Source organism: Capra hircus, chromosome 2 (assembly GCF_001704415.2).
Source record: "Capra hircus breed San Clemente chromosome 2, ASM170441v1, whole genome shotgun sequence".
In the NCBI taxonomy this organism is placed as follows: Eukaryota; Metazoa; Chordata; class Mammalia; order Artiodactyla; family Bovidae; genus Capra; species Capra hircus.
In genome coordinates, this window is record NC_030809.1 from 128,467,899 (window position 1) to 128,495,451 (window position 27,553).

General features: G+C 37.6%; 1 protein-coding gene across 4 annotated transcripts in view; it reads left to right on the top strand.

Annotated features, from left to right (window-relative positions):
- GULP1 (GULP, engulfment adaptor PTB domain containing 1) overlaps positions 1-27,553 on the top strand; it is a 330,443-nt gene that overhangs the window by 104,033 nt on the left and 198,857 nt on the right. For all 4 annotated transcript variants that reach the window (XM_018065482.1, XM_018065486.1, XM_018065478.1 and 1 more), the window contains exon 2: positions 26,460-26,585. The gene's annotated coding sequence lies outside the window, so the exon portion shown is untranslated. The remainder of the gene's footprint in view (positions 1-26,459; positions 26,586-27,553) is intronic.

The following is a 27,553-nucleotide window of genomic DNA, read 5'->3' on the forward strand; positions in this document are numbered from 1 at the left end:
GTAAAATTAAAAAAAAATAAAAACTTGAAAAGGATGAGGACTGATATAGTAAACCTTTTATGATAAACCTAAAATATATATGTATATAAAAGTATTTTAAAAATATGAGAAGTAACACAGTAAAAACAGTGTTTATATGTTTTCCAAACATATTTGACTATGGAAACCTTCTGACTGAAGGTGTGTATGTGTGTGTGTGTATGCAAAACACCTACATTTTATAGAACTAACGTTTCTCAGAATTCATTTTGAGAAACATTGTTCTACATGTGTAATTGACTTATTTCTGCAGGTGGTATAATTGATGATGTCTTACTCACCTGCGCATGTTTATAAACAAAACAAAATACTGGATACTTATGATTCTTTTTGACATTGAACAGATGTGAATTTTATTTCCTTATTAGTGCTTGAGGGACTTAGAAATAAGTCTGTTCTTGTTCTTCTAAAGTCTTAAATTTATATTCATCAATAACTCCAGGCCTTTCACAGAAAGAGTACCTACATACAATCATACGCCAGGGCATTAAGTTATTGTGTTTCTTTTGCAAGCCTCTGAACATTGAGGCATTCTTTTCATTTTTTTCTCGATTATCTGATTTAGAAGGCTGCTAGGTAATATTGGCCAAAAGAGTAGAACATTCTTTGATTCCTTTGATGTGCACAGTGACTTATTCTATCAAATATGTGACAATTGAAGCAACTGAAGAATTATCCTCACTTACTTCCAACCAGTTAAAGGAAAAGAGTAGAAACAGAAAAAAACAAAAAACAAAAAAAACTGATGTGTAACAGGAGGTGGGTTCTGTCTAGTTTAAAAAAAAAAGCACATGGATTTTAAAGACTGGTGGAAGATTGAGCTGTCTAAGTGATTGGAAAGTCCTTTCCACTCTTGATTTCCAAATACTAAATTTTGAAAAATTATCTCCTTTCCAATTCTTAATATCTTTTCTATTAACATATTGCCTGTTTTTTTCTTTTAGAAAAATTTTTGTCACTTGTGATGATTCAGACTTATGACATCTATTTCACTTTGATACTTTTAAAAGTTTATTTTTACACATTTGAACAATTGTAGTATCTCCATATATGACATTTTTAGTCTATAGAAGATACTTGTTGTACTTGTGGATTCATAGCTGTTTTGCAATAACTTTGTGGTCATTCAGGGAATTGAATCCATAGGACAGAAATTATTGAAAGCAATGGATGCTCATCAAGTCATGGTTGATGAGAGTGGGGTTTAGCAGTGTTAACGGGGACAAAATTATGGAGGAATATAAATTTTTTCCTGCAGATTCCAAGGATGCACTAAAGGATAGTTAATAGGGGATGGGGAGGGGGGGATCAAGATATGGATTTCCAAGCTATTGCTGCCAGGAGATAGAGCAAGATCTGGGGGAAATATACAGGTAAGGAAATTTAGTCCAGTTTTCAAGGTTCAGTGTTACTAGGGAAGTGCAGACAGAATGGAGAAGATGCAATAGAGTCTAGAGCTCTTTTGAAAATAAAATGGACATGATCTGGTGATAGGATATAGAGAGTTGAGCAAAGAGAAGAAATTTGATGTAACTTGACGAGCTGGCAACATTTTCCTAGGTGAAAAATTTGGAAGCAGAGCAGCTTTGGCAGTCACGAAGATTAGGGTTTATTTAGACCTGTCTAGTTTGTGACACCTTTGGAGCTTATTAGTGGCAGTGATCTTGCTAGGTATACTTCATATGCTTGTGTAATATTGACTGGTATAGACTGTGTTGTATTAAACATACCAAATTCTAATATTGCAGTTTTTTAAAAGATATATTAAAAATCTTCAATCTATATTCAATAGGCTTAATGGATGCTATGGTTACTTTATCATCTGTCTTATTTAAAACTAGCCTTCCGCCCTGTGTGTTACTCAGAAGAATCATTTGCTATAGTTCAACAAATCTTTATTGTCTTCTATTGGATCATCCTGCTGATGGTGTTCAAGTAATTGAAAGCTCTTTTGCAATGCAAGGCTTGCAAATTCCAGAGAAAGTCCTGTTGGCATGTGGGGTTCACATGGAGGGGAAGTTAATGGAGGAGAAGTGCCCACTGAAAACACTTTCAGATTCCCAGGATTACCTGGGTAGTTTATTGGCACAGAGATGTCTGTGAGAGAATTCACAGTGGAAAGTGAAGATTTCACATCCCAAGAAGCATGTTCAGAGTACCAGGTTCATGGAACTTCAGCATGTTCAAATGAAACCCAACTAATTTGGAGCAGTCTGTCTCTAGGAAGAGAGCGCACAGGTTTTTATATATTGTAGTAACAAACAGACAATGATTTTACCTTTGTATGTAGTTAGATTTTAGTGTATATATACAGATAAATAGAACATAAATTATTTGAGGACTGGTTATTTGTCATGTTCATCGCTGTATCACTACTGTCTGGACATATCCCCAACTTGCAATAAATATTGCTTAGATAAATTAATTTTAGTTAAGATTTTTCTCTTAGTGTTTGTGTGAACTGACTGGGAAAGGAAAAGGAAAGGGCAGGGGCTGGGGAAGTTGCCTCAAACATAGGGTAGACAGTGGAGTTCCAGTGAGTGGAGAGTACCATGGTGTCCGAGGTTACCTTAGACTGCCTCCAGGCACTTTTGAGAAAATGGATTAACTACAGGAGTTCAGGATGAAGCAAGAGAGAGCATCCACTTGTGGGTCTGGCACAGCCATGGAGAATCAGATGGTGTTTCATACATGTGTTCCCTGGGCTTTCACAGGTGTTTGTTGTTTTGCTTTTATTTTGAAGTCTAGGTAAGCCCATGTCATAAAATAAGATTTATTTGTCAAGTTTGAGTTTTAGAGGTGTGAAAGAAATACAGTATTATCCTAGGAACCCAGACCAGGTACCAAGTTTGTAACAGTTATATATTGAAGCCTAGAGAAGAGATACACGACTAGGAATGTAGGCGTCTGTATCCTCACCAGAGTGGGCAGCTTTGGGAGTCAGGGCATTGTGAGTCAGAGCAATGGGCATGACCTTCAGTCAGTAAGATGAGTGACCAACATCAATGAATGAGAAACGGAAAGCCTGTTTGCTCTCTGCCCTTCCGTACTTCAGCTCCAGAGTGGTTGTACAGCAACCTGACATGAAGCCTGGAGTAAGGATGTGGTGGTGCTCCAAGGCATGCTGTAACCATTTGTCCTGTGCCTCTGTTCTCGTCCCCTCATTGCATCCTTGTATTTCTCCTTTACATTCTTTCTATGTACTATCCTCTCTTCTTCTCCCTTTGACCCTCTCTTTCCCTTTTCCTCATGTTCCTTCCTTCTTCCCAGGTGCAAGATATGATTTTTAAGTACAGTAAAGATTCTGCATCGAATTTTTATAACATAGGAAAATAAAATCTAATATGTAAAAAAAGATAATCTAGGAAAAATGCCTGAACTATCTTGGTGTTGGAAGATCCCTAAAATTGAAAATAATGTGCTATATTTTTTGCTATATTGATACAGTCAATGAATACATTTCATTTAGCCTTGATTTAAATAAAAATATTTTACACATAGAAAGGAAACACAGAAGACATAGCTAAATTGCCTGCTTTATTATTCTAAAAAAGAATAAAAAATCATAACACAGATTTGTTTGTTTTTGCTTAGAATTAGCTGTAGCTAATGGAGGCAAATTTTCTTTTTTGGAGTACACTATTTCCAATGACTTGAGCTATGATAATTTGTGTGACTCTTTTTCCTTTTCAATCAGTTCACTTCAGTTCAGTCGCTCAGTTGTGTCTGACTCTTTGTGATGCCATGGACCACAGCATGCCAGGCCTCCCTGTCCGCCAATTCCAGGAGTCTACTCAAACTCATCTCCGTTGAGTTGGTGATGTGATTCAACCATCTCATCCTCTGTCCTCCCCTTCTCCTCCTGCCTTCAGTCTTTCCCAGCGTCATGGTCTTTTCCAGTGAGTCAGCTCTTCTCATCAGGTGGCCCAAGTATTAGAGTTTCAGCTTCAACATCAGTCCTTCCAATGAACACCCAGGAGGCATATTTTCTTTAGGATGGACTGGTTGGATCTCCTTGCAGCCCACGGGACTCTCAAGAATCTCCAACACCACAGTTCAAAAGCATCAATTCTTTGGCGCTCAGCTTTCTTCACAGTCCAACTCACATCCATACATGACCACTGGAAAAACTATAGCCTTGACTGGACGGACCTTTGTTGGCAAAGTAATGTCTCTGCTTTTTAATATGCTATCTAGGTTGGCCATAACTTTCCTTCCAAGGAGTAAGCATCTTTTAATTTCATGGCTGCAATCACCATCTGCAGTGATTTTGGAGCCCCCAAAATAGTCAGCCATTGTTTTCACTGTTTCCCCATCTATTTGCCATGAAGTGATGGGACCAGAGGCCATGATCTTTGTTTTCTGAATGTTGAGCTTTAAACCAACTTTTTCACTCTCCTCTTTCACTTTCATCAAGAGGCTCTTTAGTTCTTCTTCACTTTCTGCCATAAGGGTGGTGTCATCTGCATATCTGAGGTTATTGATATTTCTCCTGGCAGTCTTGATTTCAGCTTGTCCTTCATCCAGCCCAGCGTTTCTCATGATGTACTCTGCATATATGTTAAATAAGCAAGGTGACAATATACAGCCTTGCCATACTACTTTTCCTATTTGGAACCACTCTGTTGTTCCATGTCCAGGTCTAACTGTAGCTTCCTGACCTGCATACACATTTCTCACGAGGTAGATCAGATGGCCTGTATTCCCAGCTGTTGAAGAATTTTCCAGTTTATTGTGATCCACACAGCCAAAGGCTTCGGCATAGTCAATAAAGCAGAAATAGATGTTTTTCTGGAACTCTCTTGCTTTTTCAATGATCCAGCGTATGTTGGCAATTTGATCTCTGGTTTCTCTGCCTTTTCTAAAACCAGCTTTAACATCTGGAAGTTCACAGTTCACATATTGCTGAAGCCTGGCTTGGAGAATTTTGAGTATTACTTTACTAGCGTATGAGATGAGTTCAATTGTGTGGTAGTTTGAGCATTCTTTGGCATTGCCTTTCTTTGGGATTGGAATGAAAACTGACCTTTTCCAGTCCTGTAGCCACTGTTGAGTTTTCCAAATTTGCTGGCATATTGAGTGCAGCACTTTCACAGCATCATCTTTTAGGATTTGTAATAGCTGAACAGGAATTCCATCACGTCCACTAGCTTCCTTCATAGTGATGCTTCCTAAGGCCTACTTGACTTCACATTCCAGGATGTCTGGCTCTAGGTGAAGGATCACACCATCATGATTATCTGAAGTTGTGAAGATCTTTTTTGTACAGTTCTTCTGTATATTCTTGCCACCTCTTCTTAATATCTTCTGCTTCTGTTAGGTCCATACCATTTCTGTCCTTTGTTGACTCCATCTTTGCATGAAATGTTCCCTTGGTATCTCTCATTCTCTTGAAGAGATCTGTAGTCTTCGCCATTCTATTATTTTCCTCTTTATTTGCACTGATTACTGAGGAAGGCTTTCTTCTTTCTCCTTGCTGTTCTTTGGAACTCTGCATTTAAATGGGTATATCTTTCCTTTTCTCATTTGCTTTTCACTTCTCTTCTTTTCTCAGCTATTTGTAAGGCCTCCTCAGACAGCCATTTTGCTTTTTTGCATTTCTTTTCCATAGGGATGGTCTTGATCCCTGCCTCCAGTACAATGTAAGAAACTTCCATCTATAGTTCATCAGGCACTCTATCTATCAGATCTAGGCCCTTAAATCTATATCTCACTTCCACTGTATAATCATAAGGGATTTGATTTAGGTCATACCTGAATGGTCTAGCGGTTTTCCCTACTTTCTTCAATTTCAGTCTTAATTTGGCAATAAAGAGTTCATGATCTGAGCCACAGTCAGCTCCCAGTCTTGTTTTTGCTGACTGTATACAGCTTCCCCATCTTTGGCTGCAAAGAATATAATCAGTCTGATTTTGGTGTTGGTCATCTGGTTATTTCCTTGTGTAGTCTTCTCTTGTGTTGTTGGAAGAGGGTGTTTTCCATGACCAGTGCTTTCTCTTGGCCAAACTCTATTCTCCTTTTCCCTGCTTCATTCTGTACTCCAAGGCCAAATTTGCCTGTTACTCCAGGTGTTTCTTGACTTCTTACTTTTGCGTCCCAGTTCATTATAATGAAAAGAACATTTTTTCTGGGTGTAACTTCTAAAAGGTCTTGTAGGTCTTCATAGATCCGTTAAACTTCAGCTTCTTCATCATTACTGTTTTGAGAATGTATTAATTTTATACAGTAAAAATATCATTTTTACAGTGTTATATATGGTGAAGTTTTGTTCATTTGTAGTTTTAAGATTCATTCCTTAAGTGACTCTGGGGTCCATACACAAGAATTCGTTTTTTTTTGTTTGTTTGTTTTTGTTTTTTTTTTTTTGATGCAAGGAAGAAGGGGATGACAGAGGATGAGATGGCTGGATGGCATCACTGACTCAATGGACATGTGTTTGTACTGGGGTCCAGCCCCGGTAGGATCCAGGGTATCTGAAGCATGGACGGTGAAGCGAGAGAGATGTGTAGATATAGAGAGATAAGGAAAGAATTTGCAGTTAATAGAATAGAGGAGAGAAAGAGGCTGATATTCCTTGGTTTGCACAGAAAGCCAATAAAGCCCCAGATAAGGGACTTGCACTGTTCAGGTAGGCCACAGGCGCCCTCTTGGATAGCAGAAGGTGCCCCACCTTGGGCTTCCTCTCGCGTGGGTGTTAGAAGCCCGGGCGGGAAAGTGAACTCAGAGGGCCCCTGTGCTCCAGGGAATCAGCCTGAAAATAAAGAGAAAGAAAGACAGGGGGAGACCAAGCTTCAGTGGGCGAGGGCCACAACTTTATTTTCCAGAGGAGCTTATATACCTTGAGCTGTATATAGAGAATAATGGAAGATGCAGTGTCAGCAGTCCTGACCCTTATTGAGACCAGGCTTTCTTTCTGCATACCTTTCCATATGCAGAAGTTTTACATGATTTACGTCATCTTCTGGCCAGGAGGCCTGCTAACATTTTGTGACCCTTCTTTCTGATAAAGGTTAGTTAACAAGAAAACTTATTTTCTCTAAAGGTGATTCTTCTAAAGTCTAGCGCCACTCCCTGAAAGCACTAGATAAAGTTGCATTCCTATAGGACAAAGATGCAGTGGGCTATAACAAGCAAGGAATTTATTAACTCAAGGTTTAATGTTGTAAATATCAAGGCTACTTACTTATATGTCTATATATCAACTATATTAATTAATGCACTCCCAGGTACACAATGAAAGATATGAAAACTTGGTGGCAAGTATTGGCTCAACAATGAAACTCTTAACCAGTTCTATTCTAATAATTTTTAACTCCTCAAAAGGCTCTACATTCCTAGAATGTTTTAAGCTTCCCATGCCTCTCGTGGTTGGGAGGCTGTAAACAATCACATGTGTAGTTGTAAGGGTCCGGATAAACCTATCAGGCAAGCTAGAAAGCTATCAGAGGGGTTTGAATTGAAACACTCTTATCATGCCCAGGAGACTTATTAACTAGAGTTCTAAGTTGATTTCCTTCAGAGAAAGGTGGTCGGGGACAGCCCCCATTAATATCAGAAGAGTTTGGCGAAAAGCATAATATAGTAAGACGGACAAATTTTGGTTTCGGGGTAGATGCTCGAGCAGGTCCAGGGGATCCCTCGAGTCCTGATCCACCTTCGTCAGGTCTCTCTGCATGACCTTGTCATGGGTGGAATCGATCCAGGGAGTCCCTCGAGTCCTGATTCCGCCTTCCCCATCAAGCCTCTTCTGCATGACCTTGTCATGGGTGGGATCTCCCATGCTGGCTCCCGGTGGGTTTGGGTGAACTCTGGGAGTTAGTGATGGACAGGAAGGCCTGGCCTGCTGTGGTTCATGGGGTCACAAAGAGTCAGACACCACTGAGCAACTGAACTGAACTGATACAAGGAAAAGGCTCAGTCAGGTTTCCTCAGTAAGGTTATATTTGGGAATGAAGAAGACAGAAGTCCCAGTCATGTATCCAGCCGTTAAGGGGAGCCAGGGAAATGGACTGAGATTCAGAAATGCGAAGCAATCAGTACAGCTCTGAGCTGATTCCCTCTCCGCCCCCTAGTGACAGAGTTGACTCTCTGCTGCCGCAATGAAGTCTGCTTTTCTTGCCACTCCAGCCTCCTCTCTTTGTATATTTCTCTCCTTTCTTCTCACTCAGTTTCTGATCACTCATAGTCATTATTTTTCATGAATTCTATCGCCTCATAACATCTATCAAGAATCTTCACCCTGTGTCTTATTTTCTGCTCCAAATAGTCTGATGCTCTTCCTGTGAGAGCTGAGTCTAGAGCATGTGGTCCAGGTAACCCCCTATTGTTTTGTTTTTCGTGGAGCTTTTAGATCAGGTCTGCATTTACACCTTAGCAGACATAGTCTTAGCTCATGTGCTCAGTCTGATCTCCTCAAAGGCTCAGAGTTATGCCAAATGCTTCCTGGTTGCTTACACTTTTAGCAGGAGGATGACTGCAGGACCCTCATAGATGGGATTTAAAGGCATGGCAGGCATTTGGGGAGAAACAGATGGCTAGTTTGCATATAGTGAGACATTACTTTGGCACAAGGAGTACAGAGTTTGGGAACCCCAAATACTAGCCCAGTATGTTGCTCACAGTTGACCATCCATGTATTTTGGCCTTGATGAAATGATCAATAATAAATGAGAAATAATTGTTCCTCACTAAGTTTTAGAGGCTCTTCTCGACACTTATATCTTCTTCCCTGGTGGCTCAGAGGTTAAAGTGTCTGCTGCAATACGGGAGACCTGGGTTCGATCCCTGGGTCAGGAAGATCCCCTGGAGAAGGAAATGACAACCCACTCCAGTATTCTTGCCTGGAGAATCCCATGGACGGAGGAGCCTGGCAGGATATAGTCCACAGGGTCACAAAAAGTTGGACACGACTTCACTTTCACTTTCATTCAATTCACACATTTTTCTTTCCAGCTTAATTTTCATTTACTGCTTTATGGGTTAGTTCAGCCCATAGGTAGGGCTTGAAATATATAAACAGCTTATAAAGGGAGTTAAACTTATTCAATAATGGTAACATCTATGAGTAGGTAGTGCTCTTTCAGGTTTAAAAGGTGATAAAGACTGCATCCCAGAATGTTGTCTCTATCTTGGATGAATTACTTATCTGCAAGTCCCTGAGCAGATACTCAAAGTCTATACAGATAGCACTGGCAAAAAGCAGAGTCAGAGTATTTCAAATGTGAGACAAGTTTGTCTTGAAATGTATGTGTTGCTTCTATTTAGTTGTGTGTGTGTGTGTGTGTGTGTGTGTATGTGTGTGTGGTTTTATTATTGTTGCTGTTTTCTAATTTGTTTGATTTTGGGCACGATGGAACTTGATGACTTATTGATAAGATTTTTCTTTTAGCACTCTTTTTTTTGCCATTTCTTGCCCAAATCTTTCCCATATATCTATTGAGGATTTACTACATACCAAGCACAAAGAAAGTGATGCAGTTTTTATCTAATTCAGATATACAGTAAGCCCATTATTGCTGTACTTATAATTCAGCTGGCAAGATGTAAGTAGGTTGAAAAGTATGGTATCCTTGATTAGTGAGCAATTTTCATTGTGTTTATGCACCTAATACATGCTTTCAGACTTCACACTGTGTCTGTTTTCTTCTGTAGAAAATTTTCTTGGTAGGTTCTAATAGACAAAAATAAATTTCATCATCATTTTATTTGATAATGAGCAATTCATAGCTTAGAATAATTTTCTCAGAAAAAACATGCTTTAGCGACAATGGGTAAGAGATTTTCTCTTCTAGTATTATCAATAAAAATTTAGAGTTCACCAAAAATGTGTGAAGTAAAATGATAATTATTACACAGGGCTTTAGCTTGCAAACTAGATGTGTTATCCTCTAGTCATGAAAAGAAAATAGTCAAAATTCCTGAGTTGCAGTCTTGATTCTCATGCTTCTAATGTATCTCTCATTATGGACTGTATTGATTTTCTTTTTGCCAAATAAGGAAACACAGTCCTACATATGGGACAGAGTTGTTTTGAAAATAAAATGTTGTTATACCATTGACAATATTTTGAAAGTTTAGAAGAACCTAAAATGTTTCTTTTCATCAGTGACTAACATAGTCTAAATATATTACTGTTTAGAAATTAAGAATTAAGTTAGACCCAAGCGCCTAATAAGATGACATGTATTTTAGCTTTTATAATAACAAGTTATAATATGTTCACATGTCTGATTCCTCTGCTAGATTCAAAGCCTATTTCTTCACCTATATCCCCAGTTCCAAGCACTGAGTAGATTTTCAATAAATGTTCATTGGATAAATAAAACTGGTGAGGAGACGAGGAAAGAACATCTTTATATAACCCATTCTGATTGCTGGGGGCTTCCCAGTAAGCTCAATGATAAAGAGTCTGCTGATGGTGCAGGAGCTGTAGGAGATACAGTTTCTATCTGTGGTTCAGGAAGATCCTCTGGAGAAGTAAATGGCACCCCACGCCAGTATTCTTGCCTGGAGAATCCCATGGACCGAGGAGCCTGGTGCGCTACAGCTCATATGGTCTCAAAGAATTGGACACGACTAAAGCTACTTAGCAGTCTGATTACCGTAAACTTTTCAGTCATATTTTGGAGAGAGGTAAATCTACTAAACAGATACAGGTCACTGTTTCCCTTTTGCTTCAGTATAGGAATGGGAATGCTTTTGTTTCTTTTATTTCACCCTTTTTGTTGTTGAGTGGTTTCAGTAAAACATTGAGAGAGTGTGGTCGTGGTAATATCATCTTTGTCAGCTATTTTCAGTGAAGTCTACGTTGCTTAAAAGAACGTACCGATATGATTTGATCTTAAACGTTTTCATGCATACCAAAGAGATGAAGACTGGTTTGCCCAGTTTTACCTGGTCATAAGATGCTCCAGCACTTTGGCCACCTGATGTGAAGAGCCAATTGATTGGAAAAGACCCTGATGCTGGGAAAGACTGAAGCCAGGAGGAGAAGAGGACAACAGAGGATGAGATGGCTGGAAGGCATCACTGATTCAATGGACATGAGTTTGAGCAAACTCCAGGAAATGCTGAAGGACAGGGAAGCCTGCCATGTTGTAGTCCATGAGGTCTCAAAGAGTCAGATACAATTGAGCATCTAAACAACAACGAAGTGTTCTAGAGGAGTGACCTGCTATGGCTAATACTAGTACTTTCCCCGAAATAATAGATTACGAGCATTAAAAAACTGATCTTTAACCATTTAATTCTTTTAAATACTCACAGCTTGCAAATTCAGTTCAGTTCAATTCAGTCACTCAGTTGTGTCCGACTCTTCACGACCCCATGAACTGCAGGATGCCAGGCCTCCCTGTCCATCACCAGCTCCTGGAGTCCATCCAAACCCACGTCCATCGAGTCACTGATGACATCCAGCCATCTCATCCTCTGTCGTCCCTTCTCCTCCTGCCCTCAATCTTTCCCAGCATCAGGGTCTTTTTAAATGAGTCAGCTCTTTGCATCAGGTGGCCAAAGTATTGGAGTTTCAGCTTCAGCAACAGTCCTTCCAATGAGCACCCAGGACTGATCTTTATGATGGACTGGTTAGATCTCCTTGCAGTCCAAGGGACTCTCAAGAGTCTTCTCCAACACCACAGTTCAAAAGCATCAATTCTTCAGCACTCAGCTTTCTTTATAGTCCAACTTTCACATCCATACATGACCACTGGAAAAATCATGAAAATGAAGTTGCTCAGTCGTGTCCAACTCTTTGCGACCCCATGGACTGTAGCCTATCAGGCTCCTCCGTCCATGGGATTTTCCAGGCAAGAATGCTGGAATGGATTGCCATTTCCTTCTCCAGGGGATCTTCCCAACCCAGGAATTGAACCCGGGTCTCCCGCATTGCAGGCAGATGCTTTACCGTTTGAGCCACCAGGGAAAAATCATAGTTTGACTAGAAGGACCTTTGTTGGTAAAGTAATGTCTCTGCTTTTGAATATACTATCTGGTTGGTCATAACTTTCCTTCCAAGGAGTAAGCGTCTTTTAATTTCATGGCTGCAGTCACCATCTGCAGTGACTTTGGAGCCCAGAAAAATACTCTCAGCCACTGTTTCCATTGTTTCCCCATCTATTTGCCATGAAGTGATGGGACCAGATGCCATGATCTTAGTTTTCTGAATGTTGAGCTTTAAACCAACTTTTTCACTCTCCTCTTTCACTTTCATCAAGAGGCTCTTTTGTTCTTCACTTTCTGCCATAGGGGTGGTGTCCTCTGCATATCTGAGGTTATTGATATTTCTCTCGGCAATCTTGATTCCAGCTTGTGATTCCCCAGCCCAGCATTTCTCATGATGTACTCTGCATATATGTTAAATAAGCAAGATGACAATATACAGCCTTGCCATACTCCTTTTCCTATTTGGAACCAGTCTTTTGTTCCATGTCCAGTTCTAACTGTTGCTTCTTGACCTGCATATAGGTTTCTCAAGAGGCAGGTCAGGTGGTCTGGTATCCCTGCCTTTTCAGAATTTTCCATAGTTTATTGTGATCTACAGTCAAAGGCTTTGGCATAGTCAATAAAGCAGAAATAGATGTTTTTCTGGAACTCTCTTGCTTTTTCCATGATCCAGCGGATGTTGGCAATTTGATCTCTGGTTTCTCTGCCTTTTCTAAAACTAGCTTGAACATCTGGAAGTTCATGGTTCACATATTGTTGAAGTCTGGCTTGGAGAATTTTTAGCATTACTTTACTAGTGTGTGAGATGAGTGCAATTGTGCAGTAGTTTGAGCATTCTTTGGCATTGTCTTTCTTTGGGATTGGAATGAAAACTGACCTTTTCCAGTCCTGTTGCCACCGCTGAGTTTTCCAAATTTGCTGGCATATTGAGTGCATCACTTTGACATAGCTATTATTACATGATTTTCTATTTTCTATGGCTCAGAGTTGAATTCTAATTACATGTCTTTGCACAAGTTTCCATGCATGTGTGGACTCTGACATCACTTGTTAGAAAAGGGAAATTTGGTTGTAAATGTTACCTTTTCAGCACATCATAAATGCTCCTGAATGCATCTTTTTTTGGCTTAGTAACATGACCTCCTGTTTGTATAGATCTTTACAGTTTTGAAAGTGCTCTTATACATAACTTTTTTGAAAATACTCCAGAAGAAAGGGAGAATAGGTGTTACAGGCATTTTGTTGCAACTGCTCTGTAAGTTACTTTGACCTAATGTGAAAGTGAAAGTGAAAGTGTTAGTTGTTCAGTTCTGTCTGACTCTTTGTGACCCCATGGACTGTAGCCCACCAGTCTCCTCTGTCCAAACAATTCTCCAGACAAGAATATTGGAATGAGTAGCTATTCCCCTTTTCCAGGGGATTTTTCCCGACCTAGGGTTCAAACCTGGGTCTCCTGCATTGCAGGCAGATTCTTAAGTTACCTACAGAATATGTAATTGTCAAGTAAAATTAGATTTGACCTAATTATGTTGAAATTTCCACACCTTTTACTCTTCTGGTAAATCTGTGAACCAAGAAAATGCTTGCATAGATGTATCTATGCTAAATCATATCATTGGGTTTTGGGACCTTGTGTCTTGGGAAATTAGGCTCAGGTGAAATTATTGCAATCTCCTTTGCTCAAAGATAGGAAACTGTGAGTAATCAAAGAATAACTGAAATAGAGATTTTTTTGATTTTTTGTCAAGGTAGATATGTCTCTCTTCTGGTGAGGAAACTATGTAACAGAGAAGGCTGAAGTGAAAGATATTTATAGTTTGAATAAATGTAATGCTCGTTTATTGTGTTTTATATATTTGTTTTACAGGGGTCAGGGGAAGGACTTATTCAAATGCATATTTATAATCCATGACTTCTTTCTTTGGTAATTATAGTTTGTTCAATCCTGTTTGAGATGGGGCTGAGGTCTAAAGAGATGCGGTAAGAGGAGATAAAATTCTAGAGAAGAATCAGGTAACTCTGGGGAGTTTGCTCAAACTCATGAATATTTAGATAGTTTAATATATTTAAACCCATTTAACAAAAAGGAAAATGGCCCTAAGATTTTCTTTAAAAAAAACTTTTTTTCTTAACAAATAGTGAAGAGAAGTGAACTTTAGTAACTGAAACTTTTATTTCTTCACAGCTGACATTTGGGAGAAGTTTTTGATGCCTTATGATATTTTGTACACCAAGTCTTAAAAATGAAATTGTGAAATTTCATTTCGCAGTGACCCAGGTATCTTATATATCCTTAGGTGTTTTATAAAAAATGAAGTTTATTTTTCCAGTTCTATAAACACCAGTAGTTCAATTTTTTTAAAAAAATAGGTCATTCAGATACCACTTAGTAGATATCAAATCCTCATCAGACAGTGAAAATCTCTGAAAGTATCAGGTGTCAAAGCAGATAATTGCTTTAGGAAATTCTATGACCACTTAGTGAGGTACCAAAGATTTACTTAGCTAGTATCTTTCTGAAGAGCATCAAAGAAAAAAGAAAGGACCTTTTTAGAGTATAATCAGGTTGGAATAATTCTCTTTAGCTGCCAATTAGTTTTTTTATTTGCTTTCATGTAAGCCATAACATTTATTCATCAGGAAGAGATGTTATTCATCTTGTATAATTTTTTAATTAGTAAAGCTCCACATTTCTTATTGCACATCAGATTTATTAAATTCTTCATATCTATCCTGAATCTGTTTATTTGTAATTGTTTAAACCAATCAGGTTATACTTCAAGTAAAAATGTGATTAATGTGATACTCCAATCTAAATTTAATGAAAGACTATGTTATATGATTTCCTAAGAAAACCAAACATTTTATAGCATATAAGTTTTGCCCTGCTAATTCTGAAAACCTATTGAAGGCACAGTATGTCCCTTTTCAGCTTCAACAACAGATTCCTTCAGAACACCAGGAGAGTTGCTGAATAACAATTTTGTAGAAAATTTTTATTGTTTTTAATACATCAATTATTTTATACTGTTAGCTCAATTTTGGGAAGGTAACATGCAAATTTAAGAAAATATTTTTACACATTAGTGAATAACATATTTGAGAGTGATAATTTGGTTGTACTTGACAGAAAATCAATTAAAACTCAGTTAAGCTTAACAAAGTATATATGAAAGAAAGTGAAAGTGAAGTCGCTCAGTCGTGTCCGACTCTTTGCAACCCCGTGGACTGTAGCCCACCAGGCTCCTCCGTCCATGGGATTCTCCAGGCAAGAATACTGGAGAGGGTTGCCATTTCCTTCTCCAGGGGATCTTCCCGACCCAGGGATCGAACCCAGGTCTCCTACATTGCGGGCAGACTCTAACCTCTGCACCACACATAGGCTATCATAATTGAAAGTTCTATAATTATATTTCAGACACGGCTGAATCTAGGCACTCTCATAGTTTGTTTTCCATTTAGTTGGATACATTTTAAGGCAATGTCACCTTAAATAGGACAAAGTCACCAGGCTTTCAGTCCCCCAGGTAGTCAACTCAAGTGACTAGAGATTGCTTCTTTCTAAATAGTTTTAGAAAAGGGTTGATTTGATTTTCTTTGTTGTCACTTAGTCCAACTTTCCATTCCTGAACAAGAATAATTATGACTAGGTTTATGGTGCATTCATTGGCCAGTCCTGGACCTAGAATAATAACCCCAGGCAAACATAACTACCAGTAAGTAGCAAAGAAGTGTAGGTCTGCAAGGGACACCCAGGGCAATATCATGAGTCTGTACCTTGTTCTGCCTTTGTTTTTGTTTTGGTGAGAGGTGGTGATGACAGCAGCAAAGCGCAATGTATGTATATACTAATTAAATGAAGAGTGTACCGTTCTAGTGTACCGCATTAAATTAAATGTGTAACGTTATATATAAGTCCCATTAAGGAAGAAAGCAGGAGTTTAAAATGGTGTGCTAATATTTGGTGGTAGAACAACATGGAGAATAAAAAACCTTGATACTGAAAATGTTTCACTGCTGAAGAAACGCCTGGGTACATAACCAATCATCTTACAAAATACTTGTGATCATAGCAATTCTGAGACTTTCTCACTTGCAAAATAATTATTTGGTTAACAGTACATACATTTATACATTTATTTTTGTGTTGAATTTTATCGCTGTAGAAGGTATTGCAGATTTTATTGGATAGCGTTTGTATAATTTAATTTAATTATATCCAATGATGGTAATATTGCAATCAACTTACCATAGAGGTAAGGATTAGGAAAACCCTTCTCCCCACCCTCTGCTTTAACTGTGGGAAATTGGAACACTGTATCACAGCTCACTGAAATTTGTCTTTAAGTGCATTATTCATTTCATGGATATTAGCATCAATAAAAGTAAACTCCACAGGACTGGAAAAATTAAACTAATGACTTTTTACATAATCCAAGTAAATGAATGCTTTCTGGTCCAATTTTTCATTAAGGACTCAACCACAGTTTCTTGATTCCCTTCGTTTGAATAGCCTCTATTGTGGGACTATTTACAAAAATGCTTAGTAAGAGCATTTATTGAATAGGTGTTCTATTTCCATACACACACGGAAATATATTTATACACTGTTACAGTTTTGGGTAGTAATATGAAGTATTTTAAAAATTAAGATGGCCCCTATCATAAGTGTTTTATAATTGTTTCTTCAATTACCTGAATATGTTTTTTTTAATGTATTAAAATACTATAGTAAAGAATAGTGACTTATAATTTTCATCTTCTGAGATGAAGGAAGGAAGGAAAGAAGAACGTAAAGAAAGAAGGCAGGAGAGAGGGAAGAAGGAATGAAAGAAGGAGAGAAAATACCTAAAAATGAAGAATAGTTGGGAAAGATTCTGTTTCTAAATGGTGCTAAAATTCATATTTGCAGTGTTTTAGAAACAGTCCTAGTGTGCTCCTCCATCCATGGGATTTTCCAGGCAAGAGTACCAGAGTGGATTGCCATTTCCTTCTCCAGGGGATCTTCCCGACTCAGGGATTCAACCCAGGTCTCCTGCACTGCAGGCAGACGCTTTACCCTCCAAGCCACCAGGGAAGCCCAGTTTAAAATTAAGCCTAATTAAATCTATAAACTCTACTGCTGCTGCTGCTGCTGCTAAGTCGCTTCAGTCGTGTCCGACTCTGTGAGACCCCAGAGACGGCAGCCCACCAGGCTCCCCTGTCCCTGGGATTCTCCAGGCAAGAACACTGGAGTGGATTGCCATTTCCTTCTCCAATGCATGAAAGTGAAAAGTGAAAGTGAAGTCGCTCAGTCATGTCCAATGCCTAGCGACCCCATAGGCTGCAGCCTACCAGGCTCCTCCATCCATGGGATTTGCCAGGCAAGAGTACTGGAGTGGGTTGCCATTGCCTTCTCCAATAAACTATACTAGATGTATAAAATTGTAACATTAAATAAGTAAAGCTGATTGACATTTTTGATAATGACTTAGTTGCTTTAAAACCTTTGTGTCACTTCATAGCTAAGGTCTTAATTTAAGGATTAGTGACTTATATGATTTTGGTTGTAAAATATGTAGCTGACATTATGGGAAACTTTAAAATAAAAACAACCCTTCCTAATTCTGTGGATGAATAGAATATAGTTATCTGAGAGAGGAGAAAAGAAGGCAGAGAAAATAAAAAGTTCAAAGATCCTGAGGCTTATTTGCATCAACATCTCAAAATAACCTCATGATTCAGGGAACTCAAGCCAGGGCTCTGTAACAAACTAGAGAGGTGGGATGGGGAAGCAGATGAGAGGGAGGTCCAAGAGAGTGGGGGCACAATTCATGTTGATGTTTGGCAGAAATCATCAATATTTTTAAAGCAATTATTCTTCAATTAAAAAATAAGTAAATTTAAAGTTGACAAAAAAGTTAAAATAAAAAGCACTCCAAATGGAAAATAAAATTATAAATTAAGTATTTGGTAAATTAAACATAAAATTTGTATTTCACCTGTAGTTAAAGAAGTACATGTTTCAGAAAAAGACAATTTTTTGATAATCAGATTGTCAAAAGATGAGTAAAAAGATCATTGCTAGAAAGGGTGGTTTGAAATTAACATTATCATTTGCTGTTAATAGTCTGTTTTGTTATATTTTTCTGGAAAGCAACTTGGTGATATATTAAAAAATACACCAAAGATCAAATATTTTTTCACTTAGTAATTTAACTTCCAAGAAGCCATTATAAAGGAATAACTTAAGGTGAGCACAAATATTTATGTATGAAGATATATGTTATGCCTTACTTGTATTATGAAATGTAGAACTTTTAAACAATTCATCATAAGTAATGATCAGTATCAGTATCAGTTCAGTCACTCAGTCATGTCTGACTCTTTGAGACCCCACGAATCGCAGCATGCCAGGCCTCCCTGTCCATCACCAACTCCCAGAGTTCACTCAGACTCACGTCCATCGAGTTAGTGATGCCATCCAGCCATCTCATCCTCTGTTGTCCCTTTCTCCTCCTGCCCCCAATCCCTCCCAGCATCAGACTCTTTTCCAATGAGTCAACTCTTCACATGAGGTGGCCGAAGTACTGGAGTCTCAGCTTTAGCATCATTCCTTCCAAAGAAATCCCAGGGCTGATCTCCTTCAGAATGGATTGATTGGATCTCCTTGCAGTCCAAGGGACTCTCAAGGGTCTTCTCCAACACCATGGTTCAAAAGCATCAATTCTTTGGCGCTCAGCCTTCTTCACAGTCCAACTCTCACATCCATACATGACCACAGGAAAAACCATAGCCTTGACTAGACGGACCTTAGTCGGCAAAGTAATGTCTCCACTTTTGAATATGCTATCTAAGTTGGTCATAGCTTTCCTTCCAAGGAGTAAGAGTCTTTTAATTTCATGGCTGCAATCACCATCTGCAGTGATTTTGAAGCCCCCAAAAATAAAGTCTGACACTGTTTCCACTGTTTCCCCATCTATTTGCCATGAAGTGATGGGACGAGATGCCATGATCTTCGTTTTCTGAATGTTGAGCATTAAGCCAACTTTTTTCACTCTCCACTTTCACTTTCATCAAGAGGCTTTTTAGTTCCTCTTCACTTTCTGCCTTAACGGTGGTGTCATCTGCATATCTGAGGTTATTGATATTTCTCCCGGCAATCTTGATTCCAGCTTGTGTTTCTTCCAGCCCAGCGTTTCTCATGATGTACTCTGCATAGAAGTTAAATAAGCAGGGTGACAATATACAGCCTTGACGTACTCCTTTTCCTATTTGAAACCAGTCTGTTGTTCCATGTCCAGTTCTAACTGTTGCTTCCTGACCTGCATATAGGCTTCTCAAGAGGCAGGTCAGGTGGTCTGCTATTCCCATGATAATAAGTAATGATAAGTGTCTTGAATTACCAAGTTCTTTTTATTTTAATGTGCTGGGCACTATCTGTGGTTTATCTCATTTATTTATTTCTGCATTTTATAATGTATGTGTGCTCATTCGCTCAGCATGAATTTCACTTTGCCATACATCACTCATTAATGCAAGTAAATTTTTAGTCTGTGGCCAGTTATCACTACTTTGAATCCATCGTAGTGCTTATACTGTGTTTTAAGTGAAACCGAAGTCTGTCAGTCATGTCTGACTCTTTGCAACCCTGTGGACTGTAGCCTACCAGGCTCCTCTGTCCATGGGATTCTCCAGGCAGGAATACTTTAGCGGGTTGCCATTTCCTTCTCCAGGCGATCTTCCTGACCCAGGGATTGAACCCTGGTCTCCCGAATTGCAAGCAAACGGTTTAACCTCTGAGCCACCAGGGAAGCCCATGTGTTTTAAATAAGAGTATCTAAATATTTGAGAGGTCAGAGTTTGTGAAGAGTTAACGTTAAAAAGAACAAAGACTTAGCTTTAATCTATTTATACTGAAAAGTATAATAACCAAAAGTTTCATAGAAAGTGGCTTGTGTTTTCCACTGATTGCAGCAGGAGTGAATAACTTACTATTTGTTCTCCAACTTCTAATTAGGAAAATCTCGTGCTGGTGACAGCTTCAAAGTTCTGCTAAAATTTCCATGTCAAATGTAGAGGGAAGAACTAGATTTAATTTGTTTTCAAATTGGTAAGTTAAAATTGATATTCTGAAATAATTTGTCCTATCTAATCTTATATCACTTTTTCTTTATCATTCTGAGAACTGAATGTAGATAACTTAAAGTACACATGGAACAATAAAGAATGATGTCAATCAATTCTTGGTCCAGATTGGCATCTCTGAGAATAGGAAGGGGCAGGATCAGTAGTGTCTTGGTCTAGCTCTCCTCCTATATGAATTAAATCCCAAGAATCATTCCCCTTTTATATCTTACAAATATGAATGCCCTGAATCTACTTCTATTTTAGCATTGCCATTTAGCAAATATACACAGATCTAAGAAATAGTTTGCTATCCTCATCATCTTTTACCTTGCACCACTTCCCTCTTTTATAATATTCATATCACCTTTAGGATAAAACCCAAATTTTGGCATGTCATTCGGGAAGCTTCTTGATATAGTCTTATCTTACTGTAAAATTTTTTCATAAATAGTTTCATAAGTATTTTATTTCAAAATCACTAATCACTAGCATTCCTTAAAGGTGGCATGTTTTTTCTTGTTTGCGTACCTTTGCTTACGATGTTCCCTCTGCCAACTAATCTCATTAGACAACTTCTGAACTGATGGTTCAGATTCTCTTTTTTTTTTTTTAAGGAAGAATTTCCTGAACTTTCTCTTTGTTTCTTCAATACCTCATTTTGCCATTAACATAGTCTTGCTTTGACAGACTCAGAGGAGTGTATAGACTTATTTTTCTCTCCCTAATGATTAATGCAGGGCTTCCCTGGTGGATCAGTGGTAAAGAATCTGCCTTCGATACAGGAGACGTGGGTTTGATCCCTGGGTTGGGAATATCCCCTGGAGAAGGAAATGGCAACCCAATCTTGTATTTGTTGCCTGGGAAATCCCATGGACAGAGGAGCCTGGAGGGCTATAGTCCACAGTACTGCAGAAGAGTTGGACCTGACCTAGTGAGTGTTACAACAGCAACAACAACTAATACAATTGGACTTTAAGTAGGTGTTCAACAAATATTTGTTGTGTTGTTATTTAGTCTCTCAGTCATGTCTGACTCTTTGTGACCCCATGGGCTGCAGCACAGCAAGCTTCACTGTCCTTCACCATCTCCCAGAGCTTGCTCAAACTGAATGTCCATTGAGTTGGTGATGCCATCCAACCATTTTGTCTTCTGGCATCTCCTTCTCCTCTTGCCTTCAAATCTTTCCCAGCATCAGGGTCTTTTCCAATCAGTCAGCTCTTTTCATCAGGTGGCCAAAGTATTGGATATTCAGCATCAATCCTACCAATGAGTATTCATGGTTGATTTCCTTTAGGATTAACTGGTTTGATCTCCTTGTTGTCCAAGGGACTCTCAAGAGTCTTCTCCAGAATCAAGATTCAAAGGCGTCAATTCTTCAGTGTGCCGCCTTCCTTATGGTCAAACTCTCATGTCCATACATGACATGACTACTGGAAAAACCATAGCTTTGACCTTTGTCAAAATGTCAAAGGACCTCTGGCCTTTGTTGGCAAAGTAATGTCTCTGCTTTTTAATACTCTGGCTAAATTTGTCACACTTTTTCTTCAAAGGAACAAGTGTCTTTTAATTTTATGGTTGCAGTAATCATCCACAGTGATTTCGGAGCCCAAGAAAATAAAGTCTGTCACTCTTTCCATTGTTTTCCCATCTATTTGCCATGAAGTGATGGGACCAAATGCCATGACCTTCGATTTTTGAATGTCGAGTTTTAAACCAGCTTTTTCATTCTCCTATTTCACCTTCATCAAGAGGCATTTCTTAGTTCATCTTCGCTTTCTGCCATACGGGTGGTGTCATCTCCATATCTGAGGTTATTGATATTTCTCCCAGCAATCTTGATACCAGCTTGTGAAATGTCACACACACACACACACACACACACACACACACACACACACACACACACGTAAGTAAATAGCTTATATACTTGGCATATAAGTCAAATAAGCAGGGTGATAATATACAGCCTTGATGTACTCCTTTCCAATTTTGAACCAGTCCATTGTTCCACATTCAGTTCTAACTGTTGCTTCTTGACATGCATACAGTAGGTTTCTCAGGAGACAGGTCAGGTGGTCTGGTATTTCCATCTTTTTAAGAATTTTCCACAGTTTATTGTGATCCACATAGTCAAAGGGTTTAGCGTAGTCAGTGAATCAGAAGTAGATGTTTTTCTGAAACTCTCTTGCTTTCCCTATGATCCAACGAATGTTGGCAATTACTTCTCTTGTTCCTCTGCCTTTTCTAAATCCAGCTTGTATATCTGGAAGTGTTCGGTTCAAGTACTGCTGACACTTAGTTTGAAGGACTTTGAACATAACCTTACTAGCATGGGGCTTCCTTGGTGGCTCAGCTGGTAAAGAATCCACCTGCAATGCAGGAGACCTGGGTTTGATCCCTGGGTTGGGAAGATACCCTGGAGAAGGGAACAGCTACCCACTCCAGTGTTCTGGCCTGGAGAATTCCATGGACTGTATAGTCTAAGGGATTGCAAACAGTCAGACACGACTGAGCAACTTTCACTCGTTCACTTACTAGCAGGGGAAATGAGTGCAATTATGTGTTTGAACATTCTTTGACATTACCCTTCTTTGGGATTGGAATGAAAACTCACATTTTTCAATCCTGTGGCCACTGCTGAATTTTTCAAATTTGCTGGCAAATTTGCAGCACTTTAACAGCTTCATCTTTTATGATTTTAAATATCTCAGCTGGAATTCTGTCTCCTTCACTAGCTTTGTTGGTAGTGATGCTTCCTAAGGCCCACTTGGCTTCCCACTCCAGGATATCAGGCTCTAGGTGGGTGATCACACCATCATGGTTAATCTGGGTCATGAAGATCTTTTATGTATAGTTTTTTCTATATATTCTTCCTATGTCTTCTCAATATCTTCTGCTTCTGTTAGGTCCATACAGTTTCTGTCCTTTTTTTGTGCCCATCTTTGCATGAAATGTTCCCTTGGTATCTAATTTTCTGGAAGAGATCTCTAGTTTTTCCTATTCTGTCATTGTCCTACATTTCTTGGCCTTGTTTACTTAGGAAGGCTTTCCTATCTCTTCTTTCTGTTCTTTGGAACTCTGCATTCAGATGGGAATATCTTTCCATTTCTCCTTTCCCTTTTGTTTCTCTTCTTTCCTCAGCTACCTCTTCAGGCAACCGTTTTGCTTCTTTCCATTTCTGTTTCTGGGGATGGTTCTGTTCACTGCCTCCTGTACAGTGATATTAATCTCTGCCCATAGTTCTTCAGTCACTCTGTCTATGAGATCTAATCTCTTGAATCTATTTTTCATGAAAATTTTTTTAATGAACCAAGTTAATTTTTCAACTTTACTTTCCCTAGAGCATAGGAGTATATTAGGGCTATATGAATGTCACTACCTCAGTGAGAAGACTAGAATGCACAGGAAATGATTGTCCCAAGTCACTTATGACAATCATCTTATACTTTTGGCCTAGAACATTAGGGTAAAAAACATTGAGAAGACAACCACTAAGGCAGTTGGACAAAGATGTTAAGGCATGCTAAGTCATTTGAACTTTGTCCAGAGGGTGATACGGTTATATTACTTGTTAGAGAAATCATAGTTGAGTACTGATGACCTGGTAAGGAAGTAAACTTGAAGAAGTAACAAAATGGAATGATCAGTATTGAGTATAATTGGATTTTTTTCTTGATTTAACTGCATGTAGCTGGTAAGGGAAATAAAAGGGATTAGTAATGCATGGTTTCTGTCTTGAGCAATTAGAGTGAGAATTGTAGTATTTACTTAATTAAAGTCTCAGGACGAAGGAAAAAGAAAGGTAATTGTGAACCAAGAATCCCATTTTGCATATTTTGAATTTAGATACCTATAATAGATATAAGAAATGAACATTCAGGAAAACTTTTTTTGCAGCATTTTGGAAATTAGTTTGTAATACTGCTAAATTCTTAAAGATAGATATAAAAAGAAAAGTAAGTAGTAAAATGATTTTGAAAAAGTTTTAAGATCATGATAATGGTGGTCTCTGTTTCATGGTAGTCTTTATTTCATTTGATGACAAATAAGAATATCTTTTATCCTGGCTTGTTTGTTTAGGGTGGTTTTGGTGTGTATGGAATATTTAAAGATACAAATGTTGCATCAACCATTTGAGACTTCTAGTCATATTGCAATGTTTATAATGGTTTTCTTAAACTAACACTATTTGAAAGAATGAACATTTGGTAAAAATAAATAAATAAAAATGATTGGCCTCATTTAATTTTTGTACCTCTTCAAAGTTCATAATTTGTAATAAATGGTGACAACATAGTATAAGATTGAGAGTAATAAATTTGTGCTAAAATTTTAAGAATAATTTTAGGAATCATTCACATGGAAATCGATTTTATATTTTAAAATAAAATGTGTTTAAAAAGACAGCTCATTAGCATATCTCAGTTTTTGCAAGAATATTTAAGATGCTCTTTATATAAACAAATCTAATCATATCAGACAGTGGAATAATAGATCCACTTCAGAGTATGTGTCATTTTCCTTCAAGAAGAAAGAAGTAGGCAAAAGTTCATTCTTGTTTTTTGATGTGGGTATTTTTATGCTTTTCTTTATTCTGTCACATTACATAAAATATTCTAGGTTGAAAGTATTTTCCACAGTTAAAGTGGATTTCAGTCAATCTGAGAAAATAAAAGCTGTGGGGATAACATGAATTAACCGTTTTAAGGAAAATATTTACTTTGCTGTAATGTTGGAATATGATTTTTTTTAACAAAATTACTTGTTATCTTGGCTGATTTCTAATTTCATACCATTAGATTAATATTCACATAAAATATATAGGGAAACAGCCATTATGCTAAAAAATAATTTTGTCTCCTTTTTTGCTTCTCCTTGCCCAACACAGACAAAAGAGAGAGAAAAAAAAAAAATGACCTGGTTAATCATTTTGGAAATCACGACATTATTTCATGGTTACCATTTAGCTATGCCACGTTTGAAATTTCCTGTTCAGGTTGAACAGATCTATTTTCAAAGCTGGAAGTACTTGATAATGCAGCTTTATCTTTTTCAGGAAAGATAAAGATGAATCATATCATTTATATACCCTGAGTCAATCTTAAGAACATATCATGCAATGATTTAATAAACAGCAGCATCATTGGGTAGATACACAGGTTTTTCACTAAAATTATAGAGTATCCATAAATGGCCTTAAAATATATCCTGCGCATATTTTAATTCAGGTTTTACAATTGTTGCCTTCTCTGCCAGATGCTGTTGATGATCTGACTATACGCTACTGCCTTAGTATCTTCCAGATAAGCTTTTTCACTTGAATTATTGCCCCAAAGTTTGTCTCTGATACTTCATAAACTCAGATGCCTTTTTTCTTTATCTCTAAACATGTTAGAAAATGAAAAAGAATACAGTGAACAAATAGATAAACAAGCTTCTAAAGAAAATTTTAGCTAAGTTAGAATTGTTTCAGAATATTCAGATGACTCAGATACAGAGAGGCAGAAATAAAGTATTTGAGAGCCATCTTTAGTCTATAATTTGAAAAAGTGAAAAATATAGGTCTGGCTTTACCAGTGGTCTGTATTAGAGTTATGGAGGGAGGCTGAACAAATGAGTTAGGTATGCTTTAGTACTTGTGCTTCCCCTCCTCCTCAACAAAAAGCACTGTTTTTGCTGTTTTGGCAAGAAGAAATACTGTACTATAAATTTTTTTTTTTTCTGCTATTTGAATTTGTGTTAGAGGTCCATTTTAAATGATGGAATTAAGGGAAGGCATAATTTATGCTGTTGCATCTGGAAGGACTTTTCCTTTTTGTCTGTTGGAATAAAAACGTAAAAATCTTAACGAGCTGTTATGTCTCTTCTAGTTATAGCATGAGAATAAATGGAAGGATAAGCTCCCCAAATGCTTCTCCATAGCAGTTGAAGTGAAATGAAAAAAATAGATTAGTGCTTTCTACAATTTTGTTTCACCTTCTTAATCAGGGACAGAGTATGCGCTTGGTTAGTCTCATTAGCTAATAAGTGGAGGAGACAGCTGGGCTGAGTTGTCATACAGCCTGAGCAAGAGAGGGGGTATACTGTCAAGCAACCATCACTGTTTTAATAGTAACATATCCATGAATTAAAACATTTAACTCATTATCTAGCAATCTTATTATTTGCCCTTTTCTAGCAATCTATTACTCTGCTTTTTCGAAAAAAATTAGATGCTTTACCATGGTTTTCCTATTATTGGGTAACTTTCTTGAACTTTCACAAGAAATGTAATTAGAATTTTAGAGCAACATTATAATATCTAAATTAGAATACCCATAAATGTAATTATTGATTACCTCCATTAAGTCCAATTTTCATTTCATTTTTAGTTATGTGTGATTCCATCTGGTATACACAAGAGAAAAGAAACCAAAGGAGAATTTGAATGGCAGCTGTATAATTGAAAGTCAAGTGTCTGCATATTCTTTCAACTGTATTTGAACATACCTACCCAGGTAAGAATAAGTGATTGCTCATCTCTATACTTACCATGATTTTGAAAAATGATTCAAAACTATAAAAGATGTCTTTATTTTGCACAGATTGTTTAAGAAGACAGTTTTATTGAGCAAAATGGTAAAATACATAAAAGCAAAATAAAATTGAAATCATGAATGTCTGTTCTCTAAAGATAACTTCTTTTATTATTTTGTTCTATATCACTTGTTTTTTATTTTGTTGATTTTTCCCTTTAAACAATGTTGGACTAATTAGTATGTGTATTTTTTGTTGAATGTCTTTATTGTTTTTGTAACAAGTCTATTTTGTTCTATTTGAGAACATGAATTAATGTTCATATTTCCCATTTTATCTGTTAAATATAAGCATACATGGTTTAAAATGTTTTTAGATTGGGTTTATTATTCAGAGAATATCTTTATAGATAAATTGATATAAATAGTGCTCATTTTGCATGAGTAGAGTTACTAAAATTAGCATCACTGGTTCAAAGACTATAATGTTTTTAAAGCTTTTTATTCATATTGCTCAAATTACCTCTAGAAGGTGATAATGAGTTATAGTTTTCATTAGTCTTTTTTGAAAATATTTGTTGACCCACTGATTTAGAGTTTTCCATTCAAACAATTTCCCTAATAAATCTAGTTTGTGTTGAATTAAAAATGCAAAAAACTAAGTTAAGATTCTAAATTTTGGTTGCGAGCAGTAGCATCCTCTACTCACATGTATTCAGCCAGTTTGTCCCTTACACAACTAAGCCTAGAAGGAAAGTGAATATTATATGTGCACAATCCTTTCACACTGTCTAAAAGTACATTATTTATAGATGACAGTGAAGTATACATTTATTTGATTAATATCTGCTGAAAACATTATTTCACTCAGCTCAAGCACTGTGATTATTTGATTATTGATTGTATGATGGTGGTGATAATGGATGTTAGGGGCAGGAAAACATAAAAAT